Source organism: Urtica dioica, chromosome 2 (assembly GCF_054948205.1).
Source record: "Urtica dioica subsp. dioica isolate 48M chromosome 2, U.dioica_male_clone48M_v1_H2, whole genome shotgun sequence".
Lineage (NCBI taxonomy): Eukaryota > Viridiplantae > Streptophyta > Magnoliopsida > Rosales > Urticaceae > Urtica > Urtica dioica.
The window spans coordinates 47,967,588-47,991,742 of record NC_142757.1 but is presented as its reverse complement, the minus strand read 5'-3'; the positions used below and the strand labels follow the sequence as shown (position 1 = coordinate 47,991,742).

General features: G+C 36.9%; 1 pseudogene; it reads right to left on the bottom strand.

Annotated features, from left to right (window-relative positions):
- Positions 1 to 2,457: 2,457 nt before the first annotated feature.
- LOC149405148 (pentatricopeptide repeat-containing protein At3g61360 pseudogene) lies at positions 2,458 to 4,158 on the bottom strand (annotated as a pseudogene).
- Between the last annotated feature and the right edge of the window lie 19,997 nt (positions 4,159 to 24,155).

Here is a 24,155-nt window from a genome sequence, read left to right as displayed (position 1 = left end):
CTCATCTCGTACCGTGGTATTCCGTGATATTTAATGAACGTTCGAAGTATCTCGTACCATGTGGTAAACTACATTCCGCGGGGTATACCGTCTAAAAAAGAGTATCTCGCGGGGTATTTAAACAATTTTTTAATTAGGATACACAAAAAATTAAATTTTAAAATAAAATTTTCAACATTTCACATATACAATTATAATACAGTACAAATCAATACACATTTAGATCAAATTAATTACAAATTACATCTAAATCAACAAAATAAATAATTAAATTCGGATAAAAAAAAAACCCCATTTTAAAACAACATCAACATTAACAATATCATGTAATTATTCAAATAACTACCTAAATTCGGATTATAAAAAAATCCATGTAAAATCAAGTGAATAATTACTCAAAGATCAAATCTATGTCTTCTTCTTCGTACATCATAATTTCATTAAAAGCCATTCAAAAATCAACATCTAAAGTCTAAATCGGGCGAAAAATCCATTCAAAAATCAACTAAAAAACATTAAAATAACACCCGAACACTTATCCCGCGGACAATTGAGGAAAATGGCGAGATTTGAGCAAAAATGAACATATGACTGACGAAAAATGAAGATATCTCGCGAGATTGAGAGAGATGCGAGAAATAGCGCGAGATTTCGCGAGAAATGCAACAACTCGTGAGATAAATTCATATCCTTCTCGCAACTTTCATTTTTGCGAGATCTCGCGCGAGATACCCCCATCTCGCGCGAGATTTTAACCCTTGGTTGTAAATAGTGAGCAATTTTTTCTTTATGGGGGATCGTGGATTGAGATGTAATATTATTAAAATTTACTTTCGCTAAAAAAATAACAAAATTAATTTGATATTGAAGATGGAAAGCAAAATGAAGAGATTCAAAAGGATTTTTTTTTTTTTTTTTTTAAATGGAATCTACCAAAATTTATCTTTTCTAATTTGGATGGATTGGGAGGATTGAAAATAAAAATAAAAATAAAAAATTGAGTAGATTACATATATACTTTTTATCCTTTTGATTATTAAGTAAAGATGGGGTGATATGGTCATTTTAGTACAAAACATCCCGATTTCTTTCTATGCAACAAGATATACTTGACGTCCTAACGTGGTAGAGACAACGCGAAAACATGTTTCTCATCTTGTCAAGAATAACCCGCGGCATATTCTAGATACATGTCTCAACTGTTTCATCCGAGGCTGCATTCAGTATCTCCGATCGCATTAACGATGATAGAAGATGTAGTCTAGCTCCTGAAATGGTGGAGGCATTAACTATTGGAAAAGATTGGCGAGCTCAAGAGACGTTTGTTAACTTCGATCTCATGGATGATTTCGATTTCGATCTTTCAAGTTTAAACATTGATTATTAGATTTGTATTTGTAATTGTAACTTTAAATAATTGTGAATATAAATAAAGATACTATTTCCTCTACTGACCCTCGGGGAGGTTTTGAGGAGAACGTTTTTAATAAATTATTTTTTATTGAACATTCATGGATCGAAGTGACACACCTGTTATAGTTTAGAGGATAAATATATCATTTTTCCATAAAATAATAGAATATGAACATAAAAAATACAATATAATATTTTAAAAAATTCTTTTTTTTTTACCGTATGTTGGAATATCACACTAAATATGACGTGGTACAGTAGCACACGGTATTTTTGATATTTATTATGATGTGTTGTTGGAGTGTAAAATACACAAAATTTAGTGTTTTGGAGTGTGGTTGAAGATGAGTCGAGTAGTTCTTTGGCACCAATAATGACTATTAGTAAAGAGAGTCTTAGTGAACAGTTCTTCAATCTTACCTATTACATAATGTGGGTATTTATATTTTATAGGATCCCAATCAAGGATAGTTAAGTAATTACAAATAGTTAATGAAAGAGATATATCGTGTACAACGAAACGAGTACATATTACTTTATACATTTATTGTCTTTAAAACTCTCAAATAGCTTTATTACAAGTTCTTTTACGATCAACACTTCTGAATTCTGATAATCTCATGAACACACTCTTTTGATAATCTCATGAACCCGACAACAAAACACGACAGCTCCACAGCCCGGACAGGTTAAGAACATGACGATAATACAATTTGATTTCCAAACATATTCTTGTTCTGTTTTGTTTTTTGTTTTGTTTTTTGTTTTTTTTTTTTAAAGGAAATTCAAAGCAAGCCTTGTCATATAATTGTTGAGGGGTTTCGTATACAAGTGATAATATTAGAAATGTAAACTGCAAACGTGCTTCTTTACTATGCTTTGAGTCCTTATTTTATCTCTCTCTTCTTTTCTTCCCTTTTATACCTTTTACATGGAGAAATTTATGAATTACATTTGACTAACTTAAGCCAATTAGAACACCGTGAGATATTGTACAAACCATCAGCCCATAGTAACAAAAACTTCTTAAACAGTGTGAACCAATTCAACAAAAAGATTTCACCTTGGTATTATGAAACCTCAATATAAACTCAAACCATAAATTTATCAATATATAAATTTATAAAAAATAAGAAAAAACTGACATTTCAAACGACTCTCGAGCGAGGCAAATGAGCCCTTACTTTCTTCCCCATCTCTTTAAGCTCCTTGAGCTTATTCACTTCACAGCTGCGCGATAACAGCTTCTTCACCATAAGAAACACCGGGTCGCTCAAATGCCTCCCTCTCTCCAACACCTGTTTCGAGCAATCGAAAGCCTCTTGGACCAAGCCCCGAGAGCAAAGCCCCGCGAGCAAGAGCTCCATCGCGTGGGCATGAGGACAATTCCCCTTCTCCACGAGGTACCTCCACAACTCCCACCCCAAGTCGACCCGAGCGTTCTCGCAGAAGAATCTCATCAGCACCACCGTGGTTCCAACTCCGGGCACGAAACCCCTCTCGACCATCTTGTCGTACACCTGATTCACGCCCTCGAAGTCGTACTCCTTTATCATCGCGGAGAAGACGATACGGTACGTCGCGTCGTCGTGGGAAACGCTCTTCTCGCTCATCTCGTCCATCAACGCGGCCGCGGAAATCAAGTCTCCGCACCGGACGAGCGAGCCCATGTAGGAATTGTAGGCCGCGCGGTGTCCACGGTCAAGCCTCGCGACTCGATCGCTCGGAAAAGCTCACGGGCCTTGGACGAGTCCTTGACGACCCCGGCCCCGTGGATCAGTGTAGTGAGCGTGCCCAGAGTAGGTGACATTTTTCCCGTTCCATCTCCTCGAGGAGCCTCAGAGCGTCCACCAGCTGGCCCGCCTTGCAAAACGCGTCGATCCTTAGGTTGTACGTGACCTCGTTGGGCTCGAACCCTCTCGCGACCATTTCGTGGTAGAAGAGCTCGGACGAGGCGAGGTCTCCGGTTTTCTTGAACCCCGAGAGAAGGATGTTCATGCTCTTCTTGCCCGGTGGGAATCTCGTGTACAACGCCACGAACGTTCGCCTCGCCTCCTTTAGAAGAGCGTTCGAGCAGAACGCTCGGAGGAGGACGTCGAACTCGTCCGTCCCGAATTCCCGCCCCGTGTCCGTCCCGAATTCCCACCCCGTGCATATCTCCTTATCCATCTTCTCGAACGCCTCGAGGGTTTCTCGGTACGGCTTGAACTTCGCGATCTTTTCCATCACGATGCTCATCGACTTCAGGGTGAGCATGGACGGGTGCTCGGTTCTCATCCTCTTCATCAACTCCCAAGCGCTCTCGAAGTGCCTCATCTGCACGAGGATGTGGAGCGTCTTCTCGAGAGAGTCCGCGCTCGGGCCGGACCGGGAGTGGTGGAGAGAGAATTCGAAGAACTCGAGCGCTTTGAGGCCGTTCGAGTGCGCCGAGAAGAGGCGGCCGAGGACATTCTCGACAAAGTGGTTGGTCAGGACTCGCGGCGGGGCGTGTAACAGAAGGGTCGGTTCGAGCGGTTGGTCTGGATAAGGATGCTCGTTGATAATTTTCGCAATTCTGTCGATCTCGTCTCTGGTTTCCCGAGATGGATCGCAGTGGCTAAGTGATATGGCAACGAGATTGATGATATGCGTGCTTTTCTCCGGAACCCGAGTAAGTAGATTGAATCCCATACGCCTCAACGTGCGGATTCATATTCCCTCATGAGAAAGCGTTCACATTTGGTACGAGTTTGAACTTTTATTATTAATCCAAATATCCTGGCGCCATCAAAAGCGTACAAAATCCAAAAATAGAGAAAATTCAGGCATGATAAATATATGTATTGAAACAGAGAAATAGTTATGAGTAAAAAAAGAAGGCGTTTTCTTACACAACAAGTCAAATTAAGGTTCAAGTGGCACTATGAAGAGTCAATGTCAGGGAAAGAAAACTAAAAAAAATCTTTCCTTTCTCTTATTAGCTTAGGCTTAATCCATAATCAATAATAAATGTTGGTCAGAATATTCAAGTGGATTGATTTCCAACAAGTGATATTTCCAAAAGTTCACATTGTCGTGCTAAACAATAACAACGGGAAATTGATCAAACAGGTAATATGCAATACTTATACTTGAGAGTTGATATAGAACAGCCAAACAATAATGGACAACCATAACCTAACAACAATACTTCAGTAGATTCGTAATGTCATGAGACTTATTTGCGTCAAAAGTACGAGCTTTCGTGGAAACTTAATTCACAAATCCGACACGTTTCCGAATCCGTTTCGACGCATTTTTCTTAGGAAAACTTGATAAACCAAGCTTAGTGTAGCATCTGTTTTGAAAACCAAGCCATACTTTGGGTCCTTTAGGGAAACCAAGCATTTGACCATCTGAATTGTCCAAATTACCCTTAAGTTAAAATTCTTTTCAAAATCAATCCTTTATTTTTCTCCACTCCCATTCCCTTCCCAAATCACGCGTGCCTCCCTTTCCCTTTTCAATTCAAAAACATTGAAAAAAAAAAACCCCCCCCCGCTCAGCCCCAAATCCATCGCTCTCTTTTCTTCTCTTCGTCGGTCATCCTCATTTCGGTCCAGCCCTACTCGTCATTTCGATCCTTCGTCGCCAGTCCAGCATCCTCGCGAACCAACAGAGCCCTCCTCGCCAGTCCAGCCCTACTCGCCATTTCGCTCCTACCTCGTGTTGGAATTGATCTAGGGTTTAAGAAAATAATTAACGCTTCGGTAAGCGGCGGAATTTTAAAAAATTTCTTCTACAAGTAAAAACAGTTTTTTACTAACCTAGACAAAGTGCAAGTACATGTAATTGAAAACTAATATGAGCTACGAAGTTTACTAACCTTTCTTGAAGCTTGATCTTTGAGAAGCTCTTAGAAAGTTGCAACGTTCGTCTCCCCTCGCAGCACGTCCCTCTTTCTTTCCTCGGCACCTCGAGCAACCACGAAAGTTTCTATCACTAAATCACTCGAGAGAAAAGGAATTAGTGAGTGGACACTTTTAAACACTATGACTTAAGAACGAGTCTTGAAGTCGCAGAGCTAAACTCTAGGTCAAATGAGGACCTAGGTGCCAAAACAAAAAATCGAAAATAAACTAGAGAGAGAGAGGAAGGGGCGGCCAAGTCTAGAGAGAGAAGCTCTCAATCTCTAAAACTTTGGATGAATGAAAAGTGTGGAATGAGGCTCCTATTTATAGGAGAGGTCTCACCTTCAATAAGGTAGTTTCCTCTTCTATAGAATATCACATATTCATGAGCCAATTTCCCTTTTCCTTCAAGGAGTCACACGGCCAAGACTTGCCAAGCAAGTCCTTGGATTTGTTTCCTCTTTTATTTGCTTCTCTCTTGACCATATTTGGGCGCCCACCATGTTCCTCTTAGGGGAAATTTGTTTCCTCTTTTTCTTTTGGCAAGTATCTTGATACATTTATGCACAAAATATTCTCTCTTTTCCTTGGGTATTTGGGCGCCTATCCTCATCTAGAAGGAGCTTCTAGAAGCTTCTTCATTTGTTCATGACAACATGAGAAAAGCTCATTAAGAATTTTCAATAAAATTCTTATGAAATGAAATTAATTCACGAGGCCCAATAATCAAGTTATGGCCGAGTGACATTAAGTCATCAAATGAACTTGTCAAAAAATTTATTGACATTCATTTCATCATATGTCTCAAAAGACAAAAATACCTTTTTGACAATTTTCGTTCTTGTTTTGACTTAGCTTCCAGTTTAACTATTCCTACTCGATGTGATTCGTGACAGTGACCTCATGGACCCAAATGAACAAAGCTTGAACTAAACACTTGGACTCAAAAGTTCACAAACCTTTTCCAAGTTTAGCTTAATGCCAACTGACTCCACTAAAGAGTTGACACTGAAAATCTCTCGGTTCAAATGAATTTATTTTCTACTCAAGAATTCAACCTAATTATGATGAGCGGATCCACTGAATATTATCTATGTTTACCCTTCATGAATGTCATCAACTAGTCGGGATTTACTAAATTACCATTTTACCCTTCTAGCTGTTATTTCCTCAACTCCTTTGTCGCTTGTGAATAAGTTAGAAATAATGTATTGACGAGGAGCTAACAAGTCACATTGTTTCTTCCAAAAGAGTCAGGACTCAATTTGGACACTGGCCAGTTCATTTATTCACACTCCAAGGAACAAAGCATGATGTGACATACATTGCATTTCAGCAATCTTGTACATGAATTCCATATCTATGAGAACTTCACAAAGTTACTCATGACATACTCACAACTTAGTACTTCACCAATAGGCCCTGTTCGGAATCACATGGTGAGTCCGAACTCTGACTTTCTCAAATGAGAATACTAAGGTGTGAAATGACATGTCTCATTTCAGGATTAAGGTAAGCATGATGCAATTCATACATAGTGACTTCAAGACATAAGAGGTTAAATGGTTTGTTCTTATCTTGTCTCTAGAAGTGCACTGGTCAATTCAGTACCTTCGGAAGATACCTAGAAGAACTATAGAGTCTCCAACTCTCAATGCCTCATAACCAGACATCATAGATTCTTCTAACAATCATACTGAGGTCAATAGTCCTTTGACCCTAAGATTGCGAATATATCGTTTTAAGCAAACTACGAAGAGTTTGTTCATGCAAATCTACATTTGTCTCTTCGTAAGTTGTTAAGTTTGTTTATGGACTAAAAGACTAAGGTTTTATCATAAAGCTTCAAACAAAGAAAGAATGAATGAACGTTTCAACTTTATTATTAAATGAATAGGCAATTACAAGCAAGAGTCTTCATGAGACTTTATTACATCAAATGTACAAAATAAAGACTACAACTCTTCTTGTGGGCACCATTGACAACACCTCGTCAGTCCAGCCGAGTTGCGAACCAACCGAGCCCTCCTCACGAACCAACCGAGCCCTCCTCGCCAGTCCAGCCGAGTCGCGAACCAAACGAAAATGGTGAGTTTGTTTTGGGTCCCATTGTTTTAGGGTTTGTTAATGGTTTCATAATTATTTAGATGACATTATTTCAAAATCTTCGATTATGACTTGTTAGGGTTGTTTAGAATATGTTTCGAAGATTTTGGGTCTGAAGGTTTGAAGTTTTCGATGAATTTTTGGTGATTAAGATTGTTTTGATATGAAATATTGGGTATTTTCGGTGTGAAAGTTTGGGTTGTAGTTTTGATTAGACATTTCGGATTTTTTGGCTATGAAGTTCATAGCGGTTTGAAGGGATTTCGAAGATTTAAGTTTGCTTTGTTTATGTAATGGATTTATTTTTTGTAAACGATTTCAGAGTTTTCAGTTAGTTTATGTGTTTGATTTCAGACGTTTCAGTTATTTTTTGTAATGGACTTTCGGAGTTTTCAGTTATTTTATGTAATGGATTTCAGAGTTTTCAGTTATTTTACGTAATGGATTTAAGAGTTTTCAGTTAGTTTATGTAAAAGATTTCAGAGTTTTCAGTAAGTTTATGTAAAGGATTTCAGAGTTTTCAGTTATCTTTTTTTATGGATTTCAGAGTTTTCAGTTATTTTTTATAATGGATTTCAGAGTTTTCAGTTACTTTTTGTAATGGATTTCAGAGTTTTCAGTTACTTTTTGTAATGGATTTCAGAGTTTTCAGTTAGTTTATGTAAAGGATTTCAGAGTTTTCAGTAAGTTTATGTAAAGGATTTCAGAGTTTTCAGTTATTTTTTGTAAATGATTTCAGAGTTTTCAGTTATATTTTTTTTATGGATTTCAGAGTTTTCAGTTATTTTTGGTAATGGATTTCAGTTAGTTTTCAGTTATTTTTTGTAACGGATTTCATAGTTTTCAGTTAGTTTATGTAAAGGATTTCAGAGTTTTCAGTAAGTTTTCAGTGATTGATTCTTTATTTCGAACTTTTCTCACTGTTTTATGACAACTTATCATTTTGTGGGTATGTTTTGATTAGACATTTCGGATTTTTTTGCTATGAAGTGTATAGCGTTTTAGGATATGTATGCAGTTCGTATATTTTGCACATACTTTGAGCAATATTTGTGTCAAAATTCGATGTTTTTACCTTTGATTGATTCTTTATTTCGAACTTTTCTCACTTGTATGACAACTTATCATTTTTTTGTAGGCACCGAAATATGAATTGTTAGTTCCCATCTGTAAGGAGTACAGTGGTCAAATAAGTTTCAGAGGCAGCGGGTACTTGAAGGAAACAAGCACACGATTTATAGCATTCGGATTACAGGCTAGGTTGAAGGACACACAATTTAGTTGGATCGATTCCCCTTCCGTTACGGGGTTCAACTTTAATGGTGTGATTATAGACCAACTTCTCCAACGACGCATCCAGCAAAGATGTCCGGATGCAATTTACTTTGGTATCAGTAAGAATCCTATCCGTTTCGGAAGAAACGAGTTTGCTCTGACGACCGGACTAAAGTTTAGTGCGCTTCCGTCAACGGAAGAATTCAAGAAGCACCTTTCAAGCAACCGTCTGTTGAAGACGTATTTTTCTAGACCCCGAACACCTTGATGACAACGACAAAAAACAACTTCACAAGCCACCGTCTGTTGCTGATTTAGAGGCAGCTTTTCTGAAATGCACGAACAAAGAAGACTGCTACAAGCTCGGATTTTGTTTGATTGTGGAAGGCGTGATACGAGGGAAGGATAGTTGGCAAGGTATTTGGGAGGAGTTGTTGAGTATGGTTGATGAGCTCCCATACTTTATGGCGTTTCCGTGGGGCCACATTAGTTGGGCTGCCACTCTCGAGGGGTTGCTAGCGACTCCTGCTTGTTTCGAAGACCCTATACTGAAAGCTCTTTCTCATGGCAAGCATGGCAACTTTAGTTTTCAAATCAAACTTGTTATCAAAAATTTGCCCAACACATATGTCCGAAGAACTGCCAGTGGATGAATGCGTACTTACATTTTCCTCCAAATCGGGAATTGAAACATGTGCATCCCATAATTTCGACTTCTTATGAGGCGTCGCCGGTACTGGCTCTGAGATGGGAATATCATTATCATTCATAACCGGATCATCCTCACAATAGAATCCTCTTGCATCAAAATCTTCCTCATCATCGCCATCCTCATCTTCCTCATCATCACCATCCTTATCTTCCTCATCACCCTCTTCATCGCATGGCGTCTGAAAATCATTCACCTCGACGCTAATACCTAAGCATGCTACCTGAGAATTTGGGGTTGGTGAAACTGCCCTTCTTGGAGTTGTACTGAGAGCTGCATCAACAATGTTTCTTTTCACGGGTGTTAGACACATGGAAATCCTCAGCTTGGAGTGACCAGAATTCTTTAACATAAATGACGTCACACTAGCGTCCGATGCCAAAATGAGAGGAGACATTGGTCTTCCAGCCCAAACATACGCAGCTTCAAGTTTCAAATCGTATAACGACTCATCGACACAAAAAGCTTCGTACGTAGCGATTAATAGCTCCGCCCGAGATATGTCTTTCGCGAGTGCACGCACTTCGAATCGCGATTCATTAGTATATTCCCATTTTGTACCTTTGTTCACCCAAGTACCATCAAATAAACAACATATATTCACGTTTGAACCTGTTACGAAGTTAAAAAGTGTACATTAGAAGTCAAATCTGTACAAGTTAAAAAGTTCGAAATTCAATCGAAATAATAGCTATAAAGTTCAAAATTACAGACAACAATTTCGAACTTCTTCTTGAACCCAACATGACGAACTCAAGTTAAAAAGTTCGAAATTCAATCGATATAACAGCTATAAAGTTCGAAATTCAATCGATATAACAGCTATAAAGTTCGAAATTCAATCGATATAACAGCTATAAAGTTCGAAATTACATACAACAAATTCGAACTTTATCCTGGATCCAACACGACGAACTCAAGTTAAAAAGTTCGAAATTCAATCGAAATAACAGCTATAAAGTTCAAAATTACAGACAACAATTACGAACTTTTTCTTGAACCCAACATGACGAACCCAAACTCCTTTTTTCAGGAAATCAAACAACTCTCTTACAAAATATCATCGAATTAGGGATCGAAAGTTACCCATTTTTCTTCTCTCAACTGGTTAACTACATAGAAGGCCCAAAAAATTTGAGTTTAAAGGAATTAGGGCGTGGGCATCGTAAGCTTCGAAATGCAATCGAAATAACAGCTATAAAGTTCGAAATTACAGACAAAAAATTTGAACTTTTTTCTGGATCCACCATGACGAACTCAAACTCCCTTTTTGAGGAAATCAAACAAATCTCTTACAAAATATCATCGAATTAGGGATCGAAACTTACCCATTTTTCTTCGGAGTTTGCCGTGCGTCGGGGTTTGCGACGATGGGCGTGCGTGCATGAGGATGACCGACGGGGATAAGTGAAGAGAGAAGATGGACTTTGGCCTGAGCGGGGTTTTTTTTTTTTTTTTTTTTATGTTTTTGAATTGAAAAGGGAAAGGGAGGCACGCGTGATTTGGGAAGGGAATGGGAGTGGAGACAAATAAAGGATTGATTTTGAAAAGAATTTTAACTTAAGGGTAATTTGGACAATTCACATGGTCAAATGCTTGGTTTTCCTAAAGGACCCAAAATATGGCTTGGTTTTCAAAACAGATGCTACACTAAGCTTGGTTTATCAAGTTTCCCTTTTCTTATCCGAAATCGTAAATTATAGAACGAAGGTACGAACTTTTGCGGAGCGCAAGAGCTGACCTGGTCACCGATGACGGCGATCGCCGGAAGAGAGTGCGACGGAGTTGGCAAAGCGCTTAGCATCGTCGAGCAACAGAAAAGGAGCGCGCGGCGGAGGGTAAAATGGGAAGATCGCCAGGGAGTCGGAACTTTAAAATTACCCGTAATTTAGTACTTGCTAAACACGGTGAAAATGATTAATTTTTAAATAGAAATTGTTCATTCTAGTACAAAAAAAATTTGCTTCATTTTTAAAAGAATGTGCCAAATAAGAACAGCTCGATAGAGATAATTTTTTTTTCTCTCTCTTTTACTTTGAGAAATTGACATCAATAATATCAATTGTTTGTGATTTACCAAAAATAAACAAAAACTCAAATATTGACACATTTAGATTTGAGAAATTACATAATTTGCCACCAATTTCATAACATTTTCATACTTTCTACCAAAATGCTAATTTTTTCCAAAATGCCACCATCTATGTCAACAATGTTGACATCTATGTTTGCCATTCACTATTATCTATGTTTGCCATTCACTATTAGATGTTAACATTGTTGACATAGATGTCAACATGGTTGACATAGAGGTGACATTTTGGGAAAACTAGCATTTTGGTGGAAAGTGAGAAAATGTTATGAAATTGGTGATACATTAGACAATTTCTCTTTAGATTTCGTGACACATTGGTGGCAAATTAGGCAATTTCTCAAAAAAAAAAAACCATTCAACTTCCTTCGTCGACCCATTTCTTTTGCCATTCCATTGTTCTTCTTCTTCAGTCTCCTTCGCCGACCCAATGAAGACAAAGTACAATCCCCGTACCAAAAAATCCTTAAACTCTAAAAAAACATTCTAAACCCGATTCTCATTCTACATCCACAAAAAGGCCTCGCCTGAGACACATGCAACGCCGCGTTGGAGTCCATGAGTGAGTCTGGACGCCATGATCTTAGTCGAGAAGAAGGCGCCGAAGAAAGCGATTGCGGCGAAAAAGCGAAAGCCATTCCTTCTGCCAAAGCCATCCATGCCGCCGCGAAAACGCCAGATAAAAACAGACCCTAGATCCTCTAAATAGCCAATTGCTGATAAACAAGCCCAAGAAATTAGCCGGCCTCTTTGCTGAACTTGATCCCGACACCTTCGACTGATCTTGCTTCCGTTTCCCGTTGTTTATCTTAATATGTTTGAAAAACATTGTTTGTTTTCTATCCGCGTGAAATGTGTGAAGTACTTCTTAAATGCATTTTGCATCTTACATATCATATATCACAATCAGAATTATAATTTGATAGCTTAAACAAATTATTAGGCGGTGCTATGCGCCACGAGGCTCAGAATGGTTTTAATGAGGCTCCTCCACCATATAAAAAAAACGAGTATGTCACTTCCCTAGAAAGATATAAATATACCTTATCTAATCCCATTTTTTATTAGGTTCGTATGGGTAGACATAAAAGGTTAAGTTTATACCAAATGGTCTATGTATATTTTTGTAAAATAAATAAAGAAACTCAAGATAAAACAAAATACCTGAAGTAAAAAAAAAACGAGTCCACAACAATTTGTAATCCCTAGCTAACAAATGACCATAAGCAGACAAAGAAAATATTTATCGTGTGTTATTTTAATTTTCGTAAACATATAATTAGAAGGGTAAACTACAAAAAATGATTAAGGTGTTATTTTAATTTTTGCATATATAACTAGATGGGTAAAATGATAATATTTATAAAATACATTTTATTTAATGATATTTATGAAAGATAAACATTAAATAACTAATAAGTGGCTCAATGTATTAATGTTGTAATGAATAGAGCATAAAATTAGAACATACGAACCGATAAAATTTTCAGTGTCGAAACTTTCGTGAAGTCATTTGACATTAATATTGAAGATTAGAAAATTTTGGAGAAGTTTTTTGTCTAATACTTCATTCTCAAGCTTTACTCGCATGTGGTACATAAGATCTTTGCATCTAACAAAAGAAATAAGATATGGTGAATTAGAAATTTGAAATCAAGTTCAATTGTTGAATCAAGCAATAAAAAGAGAGTTCTAAGCTTAAATTGTATTTTGGACTTTAAAGAAGTTAAAATGATTTTAAACCTTACTAAATGATAATATGTGTAATTTGTGTCATGGTATATGGAGGGAAAAATTCGTCTCTTTAGTCAAAAGGAATCAAAGTTGGACTTATTGGATCTTTAATAACGAGAATTGGTCATGAGAGGCTTATAAACCCTTTTAATGAAATTTCTAAAGGAGAACCGATTTTTTTTGCCTCGATAGCGGAAAAACAATCCTCCCAGTTGATAGGGAACAAGTTCATTTTTAAGTATTTTTACGTTTTATTATTTTTCTCTTGGACATGATGCCGCTACTCAATAAATAATTTCTCAATAAATAATTATGAAATTAAAGAGTACGTACCTTATAATCTAAGTCTCTATTAAATTTATTTACACTTGTACGTTTGTACTTTTTTTTTTAACTTTGACTGTTTCGTTAAATTTAAATATTTCTTAGCTATTCTGTAATTTTATTGGATACACATTTCAAGCGGTTCACCAGTTAACATGTTTCACCGAGTGGGAGCATGATGTACATTTGGTCTGTACATGATTTGGATAAGTTGCAGTTAAGTACATCGTTCAAGTGACTGTTACGACTGGACGTATCGCAACCACAAATGATAGCCACAATGTGGATCAACCTTAATGCCAATGTGCTCTTGGAATTCAAGGTTACATACTCGGCTTTTTTATTCATTCGTTCACAATTACAGAAGATGCTTATATACTTATGTTTTGAGAGACTAGAGTATAATCAGGGACTGAAGGGAAACATCAAAAGTGAAATTCAGCTCTAAATGAAGAGAGTTAATGTCCGCTCACCTGATAGTGGATTCTACAATCGTTAACTTGCGCGCACCTTTAAACTATTAGTGGCAAATGAATCTTTCCCACAAAATATTCCCACCTTTAAATTGCGCGCACCAAGTTCCGCCAATTCCCAACGAAATATTCCTTTGTTTTTACCTTATCGACGACAAATGGGTACGTAAAGTGCTCACCGACAAAATAATGTTATAAGCTTATTATTTACGAACTATATGATGAAGATTTGTATTTTTATTTTAGATTTTTCTATCTATTTTATATTTTATGATGATACTGTGTTATACGTATATGTAATAAATATATGGATGTTTCATAAATTAATTAGTATATTTTTTATATGTATTTTTCTTTTTGCTAATATTTTGAATATTATGTATTATGGACGTTTTAATTAATATTTTCAACGTGTAAAGAATAATTTGAAAGATTTATTTGACGAGTTCATTGTAAAATGCAGTAATTTTATAGCCGTAATTTATATAATCTTAAAAAAAAATATAGATTTGTACAATTTTTTTTAACCTAAGAATACCTCATTTATTTTTATTTCGAAAGCAGCTAATTTTCTTGTTTGACAATATGTTTGAAAGAGGTATTTGTCAAATTTGCGTGAATAGAAATAAATAAATGGTTTTGCATGAGGCCCAAGGGATTGGAAAGAAACGAATAAGAGCGTCTAGAGCTAACCCTAGTCCCAAACTTGGTCGATTCTCGTTTTTTTTTTTTTTTGCCTTTGTTTCCGTTTCATAATCTTCGCGAATTTTTTTTCGGAGGTCTCGAAAAGGAATGACGACGCCATCGGAGCGGATTGCTATTGTGGTACGCCCTCAGATTTTGTCACATCTCGATATCCATGTCTATTTTGTGGATCTGAAAGAAGAAGAAAAAGAAGAAGAAGAAGAAGAAGAAGAAAAGAAAGCAGAGATGACTTTGAATTCTTTAATAGAGCCCGCCATTCGAATCACCTACGAGTTTCCGGCTGAGATGGCGGTCGTCCTTTTCGATTCAACTCTCTACATGTTCGGGACTTGCGTGACGGACGACGGATGGCAACCCAAAGCGTACACCTACCCTCTACCGTCGCCACGTCATCCCGAATGCCACGTCATCGGACTCGACAACTGTCACCCGATAACCGCCATGTCATCCGGAAAATACGGCGACAATGCAGTGTTGATCGAGACCGAGTCCGGAACCAAAATCTGCGTCTATTCCCGACTGCTCTCTCGGAGGGTTCAGAATTTTGAGCTCTACGACCCCGAAGCCGACCAATGGTGGCAAGTGCCCGAACCCCCCTCTATCGTGGAACTGTTTTCTGAATATGGATACGACGAAATCAGACTGAGATATCATTACGTTGTTGGCTCGCGGTTTTTCGTACGAACGTGTTTGCACTTGCACTCCATAGATTTCGACCAGATTCATTCCCTGAAATGGGAGGAGTTCGAATTGGGGCCGGACTTTGATATACATATCCATAGACGGCCTTTGTTGATGAGCGGTTCTTCGTTGATCGTGCCCTCAGGGGTTCTCTTCCGTACTGATAGTCCAGATTGCAGAAAATCCGTCCGATTATATGAGTCGAAATATAATCGTTGGGACGACGAATGCGTCGTCTGTCTTGAGTCCGTCGGCGGAGCAGCGTTGAAGGCTTGCACCGCCAGAGTGACGAGACAGGGTTATCTCGAGGCTCGTTTCCCTGGTCCCTCTGTTTCGAAAGAGAGTCTTTCGCCTGCTCTTCTTCTGCTTAAATTGCTTCGATTCGATGAGAACCAACAGTTCTCTGACGTAGTTTTATCTGAATTCTTACTCTTGGCGCTGGATTCATCAGAATGCATTTCTCATCTCTGGATTCTCGGCGTTTTTCCGATGTAAGTGTCTTCACTTCTGCTCCCTGGATTTGCATTGCTTTGCGGTGTGTGGTAAATAGTGCTGTCTTGTCCATTATATTTTGTGAAATTCGATTATTTGGTTTTTCAAGTTTTATGGTGTTTTGTTGACTGGGCTGGCATCTTTCTTATTGCTGAACTGGTCTATCAGGCTCTCATGGATTATTTGCTCCTGTGTTGGATTTTGTTATTTATTTATTTATTTTTTAATGAAAAACACTAAGATGCTTCGAGGACTATTTTGCTAAAAAAATAATAGTTTAGAGACGGCTAAAAAATGAAGTTAATAATATGCCTCTCTACTTTTTTCATTATTAATTTAAAAAATGACCTGAATAATTCATTGCTTTCATCGAACATTTGAGCAATTTTAATATAAAAAGCCTGTTGGAGTCATCTTCTTCTTCAAACATAGTTGTTCGATTATGCAATTCATTATCAGTATCCTAGACATATAATTGAGCAAATTTTGGTGCCTCCCTTGAATTAGATGAAGATGATGCACTGACTCCTGATTTTGAATACACTGACTGTTGATTTTGAATACGTAAGGCCTATTTGAATTTTTGGTGGTATTTTCAATTTATGCTCCAAATGATGTAAATGTAAACATATAATTGAAGATTCTTATATTCTTGCAAAAAAGATGTAATTTTTTTTTTGTGCTCGGAATCGAAAAATATGTAGTTACACTACATATTGCAATAAACTTTCGAGGAATTGAGGAGGATCTTTATGTAATGTAATTTTGATATTGCTATTTATGCAACAAAGAGTGAACATTGGTGGGGGTTTCTATTTTTTTGTGTCGATTCAAATTTTCAAAATAAAGCACCATAGTGCTTGCAAGAATATGATCAATCCCCAATATCTAGATAATATGGATGAGTTCTAAATCTGTTCATTAAAAAAAAGAGTAGAATTGTATTAACTATTGATAATAATAGGAAAAAAAAAACTTTAATTCAGAATACTTAAAAAATTCACCATGGTTTTATGCAGTGACGGAGCCAGTATAGGCCCAGCAGGGGCTTAAACCCCCTTCAAATTTTTTTTTTGTACTTTTTGCCCATTTTAAAAAAAAATTACATTTTTTTCCCTTGAAAATTTATACTTTTGGCCCAATTTTTATAAATTTTTTATAATCAAGTCCCCCCTGAATTTTTTTTTTCAAATTAGCCCCCCCTGATGGGCTTTTCGGGCTCCGTCACTGGTTTTATGAATTCATTGATGGTGATGAGACTTTTCCGTTATCGCTTTTAGGATACATAGGTTTATATTGAGTTGGTGGACCACCTCGAATAGTAATTTCCGAACGACTTTACATTGAAGCACTACTACAAAACAATGATTCTACAACGCTTAAAAACCGTTGTGGAATGATTCTACAACGCTTGTCAAGCGTTGTAGAATCCTGCGTTGTAGAAGTTTCTACAACGCTTAAATATCCGTTGTAGAATCCAAGAGGTTTTTTACAACGCTTCCACATCCGTTGTAGAATCCAAGAGGTTTCTACAACGCTTCAACATCCGTTGTAGAATCCAACTTTCTACAACGGATATCTAAGCGTTGTGGAACCTCCTACAACGGTATACATCCATTGTGAATATTCTAAATAATTAAAAAATCTCCGCCGCGGCGACATGTAATTTTTGCCGTGGCGAGATTTTTATACAACGGATATTATATCCGTTGTAGAATCAAGTTTCTACAACGCTTAAGTCATAAGCGTTGTAGAATCCATAGTTTCTACAACGCTTGTCATAAGCGTTGTAGAAAGTGAGTTGTATAATCCAACATTTGTAGTAGTGAAGGAACTCCGACGAGCAGGTCTTGGACGAACCGATTAGCTAGTGCAAAGGCTAGAAGACTGCTTTGCATTCCTGATCCAAAACATTTATATAACTTAATTTTCATATATATATATATATATATATATATATATATATATATATATATATATAATAGTATGCCTCTCTGAAGACGACATAATAGAAACCAAATCAGTCTCAAAGGACTGTTCTTTGGAGGGCTTTGACTTCCGGCAACCTAAAAATACGACTCTGGTGAGAGAGTAACTGGCTATGAATGGTGACGAGTGGAACACGAATATTATAACTGCGAAGGTCGCTCCGAACGTAGAGAGAACCGAGTCGATGTTTATCTCTAGTAGCGCTTCGACGTAGAGCGATATTACAAACACCGATAGTGGATGTAGAAATCCCCAATATCTAGATAATATGGATGAGTTTTAGATCTGGTCATTAAAAAAGGTATGAGTAAGCATTGTATGAACTATTGATAATATTAAAAACTGTAATTTAGAGTATTTAAAAAATTCAACATGATTTTCTGAATTCATTGATTTTATTTTGCTCAGAACTAAATTTGTTGATGGTGATGAGACACTTCCGTTATCACTTTTAGGATACATAGGTTCATATTGAGTTGATAATAATACTTTCCAAACGACAATGAACGTCATTTTCTTTTTTGTCATTTCGCTGAAAACATTAACGATTATAATTTTTTTTAACATATATAAGCTAATTTTATAAGTTAGAAATTACATGTGCTCAAAAACTGATTTCGTTGAAAATAATAATTAACTAATGAATAAATTTGTTTTACAATAATGTTTTTCTAATTTTATATGTCTGTAATGTAATTACTTATTAACATTAAATGTTTAGAAAATGACAATTTACAATATAGAAGCCATCCGATTTACTTATTCAGAAAATTTTATTTTATTAGCTAGTTTGAAAATATTTACAATCAATAATACAAATATTATATAAAAACAACTTATTTCCAATAACTAAAATAAATATATCAGTGTGCTATATGTAAATGTAATATATATATATATATATATATATATATCAGCGTTCCATAAATTAATCAGCAAAAAAAAACTGAAAATGGGGTTTTTTTGTCGTGCAAATGTGATTTGGGAGAATAAAGGAGAGTGAATATGGAAATAAATGAGGAAAGAAAAAAAAAATTGGTGGAAAGTCATGGTAAATAATAGGGCTGGCTAAACAACTAGCCAAAACAACACCCCTACTTTAAAATTATAGTCCAACTATTAACATATTTAGGAAAATAGCCAATTTATCATAGCAACATTCTAATATTCCAATAATACCCTTAGGTTAATATTATTAACTATCATAGTAAATAATATCATCCATAACAAAAAAAAATTAGTAAAATCTAATTAACAATAACAAAAACTACAATAAATCTTATTTGTCGTAACAAGAATAACAGTAAATATTATTTACCGTAACAAGAAAACAACAAATCTTATTTACCGTAACAAGAATAACAGTAAATCTTATTTACCATAACAAGAACAATAGTAAATATTATTTACCGTAACAAGAAAACAACAAATCTTATTTACCGTAACAAGAACAATAGTAAATCTTATTTACCGTAACAAGAACAATAGTAAATATTATTTACCGTAACAAGAAAACAACAAATCTTATTTACCGTAACAAGAATAACAATATATCTTATTTACCGTAACAAGAACAACAGTAAATCTTATTTACCGTAATAAGAACAATAGTAAATGTAATATTTACCGTAACAAGAAAAACAGTAAATCTTATTTACCGTAACAAGAACAACAGTAAATCTTATTTACCGCAACAAGAACAATAGTAAATCTTATTTACCGTAACAAGAACAATAGTAAATCTTATTTACCGTACCACAAACAATAGTAAATCTTATTTATCGTAGCAAGAACAATCGTAAATCTTATTTATCGTAACAAGAACAATAGTAAATCTTATTTACCATAACAAAAACAATAGTAAATACGATTAACCATAACATTTTCTAGTTAATCTAATAAGAAAAGTATCCTATTGAGGACTAGTTAATCTAACAGTAAATACGATTTACTAATTATTTCCGTTGACAATTGGACAGTAAATCTTAATTACAGATTATTATTATGTATATTTACAAATTAACAATAACATTTCTTAGTTAATCTAACGGTAAATAAATAAATAAATAAAAAACTTTAGAGAAAGAGAGAGTCATCATTGACTTGGAGTGGAATATATCAAAGGCGTAAAAGAAGGCTTTTTTTCTATCAAATATACAAAAGCCAAAGTAGTATCTGAATTATTGTCATCAATGCAATATGACAGTACACACGATACACAGACACCCCCCCCCCCTATTTCTCTCTCTCTCTCTCATAACAACTTTCTCTCTCTAAAAATTAGCCTAGACCGTGAATGAGTTGTCCAGTGGAAGAGGCATGAGAGTAGTACTATGGGGATGGAGGTTGAGGAGATTCTAGAAAACCTGAACGCAAACGCAAACACAGACGCCAACAAATTTTCCAGGATCGGAAACGGCCGGGCCGATGACGTTGCCGCCGGCGGAGGAAACCGCCTCCGGGGATGGCACACTCGTCGAGGATAATTAGGTTTCGCGAGCCTCCGGCGGGAATCCTAATAACAGTAAAACTTCTCGATCTGATTTTGATTTGATTCGCGCTCGTGTTGGATTCCCGAAACACTGGCTCTTATGTCGTCGAGGAAAAAGCAATCGGAGGGAATCGCTCTTCTCTCGATGTATAACGACGAAGAGGAGGACGAAGAGATCTTCTTTGCGCTGGACGGGGAGGTGGACGACCATGTCGCAGGCGTCGGCGAGGGGGTTTCCGGCGACGGAGGTGAGGGCGACGAGGAGGACGTCGCGGGATCGGGCGGAGGGGAAGAAGATCTGAGGGGATCTGGTGGCCATCGACAGAGGCTTCACTTTCGAGTTGGACGAGCTTCTGCGAGTTTCGGAATACGTGCTTGGGAAGAGCGGGCTGGGAATCAGGTACAAGGTCGTGCTCGGGAACGAGATTCCGATGGCGGTCCGGCGACTCGACGAGGGCGGTGATCAGCGCTACAAGGAACCCGAGGGATGACGACATTAAATCTGCTGTGTGGTTTGGTTTCGATAGAAGAGGAAATAAGGGTAATTTTGGAATATAAAATAAAATTGGCTATTCTCTTAAATAATTGGATAGTTAGGCTAATATTTTAACGTTCCCCTTAACAAAAGGCTAGTTACTTAGAAATCTCTAAATAATAATTGGGATATTAAATATGGTTGGTAATTACTTATGTTGAGTGAGGTTAGAATATGAAATTTAATGAGGAAAGAGCAAAAAAAAAAAAAAAAAAAATTAGTTGGTGGAAAGTTATGGTAAATAATAATTGGGATATTAAATATGGTTGGTAATTACTTATGTTGATATGAAATTTTTTCGTCTCTCTCATTTGACTTGGGTGGAGCTTCCTTTGACCATTCCTAATATGGTAAATTTTTGGTTTCTATAGATTTTGGTAAACCCTCTTTTTACCACTCCTAATAAGTCCAAATCTATTGTTGGTTCCAAACTAAAGGATCTTTGCCAAAGTTTCAAAGTATGCAAACAAAGAGATAAAAATAATTGGAGACAATATCTCTTAGATTGAGGAAGTGTGATGAGAAGTAGAATTTGTATTGATGGAGTTAAAGTTTTAGATCTCATAACATGCATTTATATAGAAAACAAACTTAATATAAAATTACTACTATGCCCTCAAACTTGATGACCAAGTAAACTTGCCAACCAAGTTTTGCTTTGAGCCTATCAAGGCTTACGTTCACATCCCTTATCTTTAGATTGCTTCATCTTTGTCGTGCATGTTTTTTGTCTAACAGATTTTGCAAACGCTAAAATGAATGGCATCAATATATTTTTTTTGCAAAATAGTCCTTAAACTATTTAATTTTAGCATTTTAATCTTTTCATATATACATAAATTCTAGGCAGTAAATCACTTAAAACATATTTACAAATTATATAACTTGTTTTATATAGACTCTTCCTGATGAGGAGCAGCGACAGCAACGGCGACACCACCACAGTTGCCGCCATTGAAAGCAATGTCATCACGATGCAAAGTCGCGTAGTTATTGCCGAGCTTCATTCACACAAGATGAAACCAACATAATCCACACCCCTAAAAAAATAAAAATTAAACACTCATGTTATGGCACCAATTTTTGTCATTATTCGGAGATTTTGATTAAAGGTGGGCATTTTATCCGGTTAAAATTAACCGGTCGGTTAATTTACATTTTATTCAGTTAAAATTAGCAATATGGATGATTTGAACCGTTCACTTTGGGATTAATTTTAACGATTATTTTATGGTTAACCGCAGTTAACCAACCATTTTTAAAAATAAAACTATTTACAGTTGTTTGTTGACTCACGGTTAACCGTTAAACCTTTTAACTATTTTAGACGGTTATCCAGTTATGGGTTTAACCGGTTAACCGTTTTGCCCACCTTTAATTTTGATAGAACGCCGCTAAAAGACAAGATAATCAGATATTTGCTATAAAATGGAGTATTTTATAACCATAATTTATATAGGGAGATGTAGGTAAATAACAAATTTAATGTTATGAGTTTACAAAATAGTCAAAGTTTATTATAATTCAATGAAATAGCCAAAATATGTAGTTTTCTGGTTTCAATTTTTTTTTTTTTTTTTTATCAAAATATTAATTTTTTTGAAAGTAATAAATTGCTTATAATAATCGTCAAAAAACTTAATCTTGAATGCCAAATTTTTTTTGAAAACGTAAATTTAACTACTTTATTAAAAAGTTAAAATTTTGACTATTTTACTCATGAATAACTTTCAAATGGGTATATTCTACAATTTTTCCATTTATATAATCTTATTAAAAAAAATAATAATAAATAAGAGCGTGAATACTGAATAGAAATAAATATATGGTTTTGTACGAGGCGCATGGCGTTGGAAAGAAACGAATATGAGCGTCTAGCGCTAGCCCTAGCCCTAGCCCTAGCCCCAGACCTGTTCTATTTCTCGTTGTTTCTCGTAAGGTCTCAGAATAATCCCCGATCTCTTTTTTGCCTTACTTTCCGTTTCATCATCTTCGCTTGATTTTTACAATCAATAATTTCGCAGGTCTCAAAAAGAAAACGGCGGCGATGACAACGACGACATCGGAGCCGATTACTAAGCTCGCGGAGTTGGAAAGCGAGCCAGTGTGCATTGTGGTAAACGCCATCAGTGATTCCGATGTCATTGTCTACGTCTATTATGTAGATCTGAAAGAAGAAAAAAAAAAGAGTACTTCGTTAGAGCCTGCCATTCGAATCCCCGGCGTAGAGGCCACCGCGTTGGTAGTCGTCTCGAAATCAACTCTCTATATCTTCGACTTCGAAGAATCGGCCGAAGACGAATGGCAAAACACAGCATACAAACACAGACTCGACGGCACCGAGCGCGGCGAGGTCATCGGACTCGACAGCTGTGAACAGATAAAAGCCATGGCATCCTTAAAATATAATCCGTGCGTGGCATTGATCGAGGTCGAGTCCCAAACCAGAATCTGCGTCTTTTCCCGCATTCTCGAGCAAGGTACCACCGATAATTTCGAGGTCTACGAGCCCGAAGCCGACCAATGGCGGGCCTTGCCCGAACCCTTGGCTTGCGATTCGGGGACCCAGTCGGTGGACTACTTTTTCGTCGACGGCCCGCGTTTTTTTGCGTACACGACCGGGGGCTCGTTCTCGATCGATCTCAGCCAGAGCGATGGACTGAATTGGGAGCGGCTTCACTTGAATATCGCGATCCCACCGCACATAACACCGTTGGTGAGGGACGGCGGTTGGGTGATCACGCCTCGTATGCAGCTCCTGGATATGTTCGACCCGTATTATGGGAGACGAGTTGAGTTTTCGCGCCATGTTAAGAAGAGGAATCCTTTCGTATCGCCGGACGACAATTGCATCGTCCGTGTTGCGCCCGAGGGCGGAGAGAGATTGAGAGCCTGCGTCGTCCAATTGCGATATTCCGACGAGGGGGCTCTTTGGCCGCGTGTTCTCGAGCTTTATCTGCTTCAGTTCCATGGCAACAAACTCATCCCTGACCTCGCTTTTTCCGGATCCTTTCTCTTGGAGGAGGATGTTTTCAAATGCATTTCTAGACTCTGGATTCTCGGCATTTTTCCAATGCATTGCGTTGCGTGTGTGGTGTGACAGCCTGACAGGGTCGTTATCTATATGATCAGTGTTTTGGGATTCGAGTGGCATCGCTAGTATATGTTGGTTTCTGGCTGTACTTTATCATAAATGACCTGAATAAAAAGCCTCTCTACTTTATTAATTATTAATATAAAAAATGACGTGAATAATTCATTGCTTTC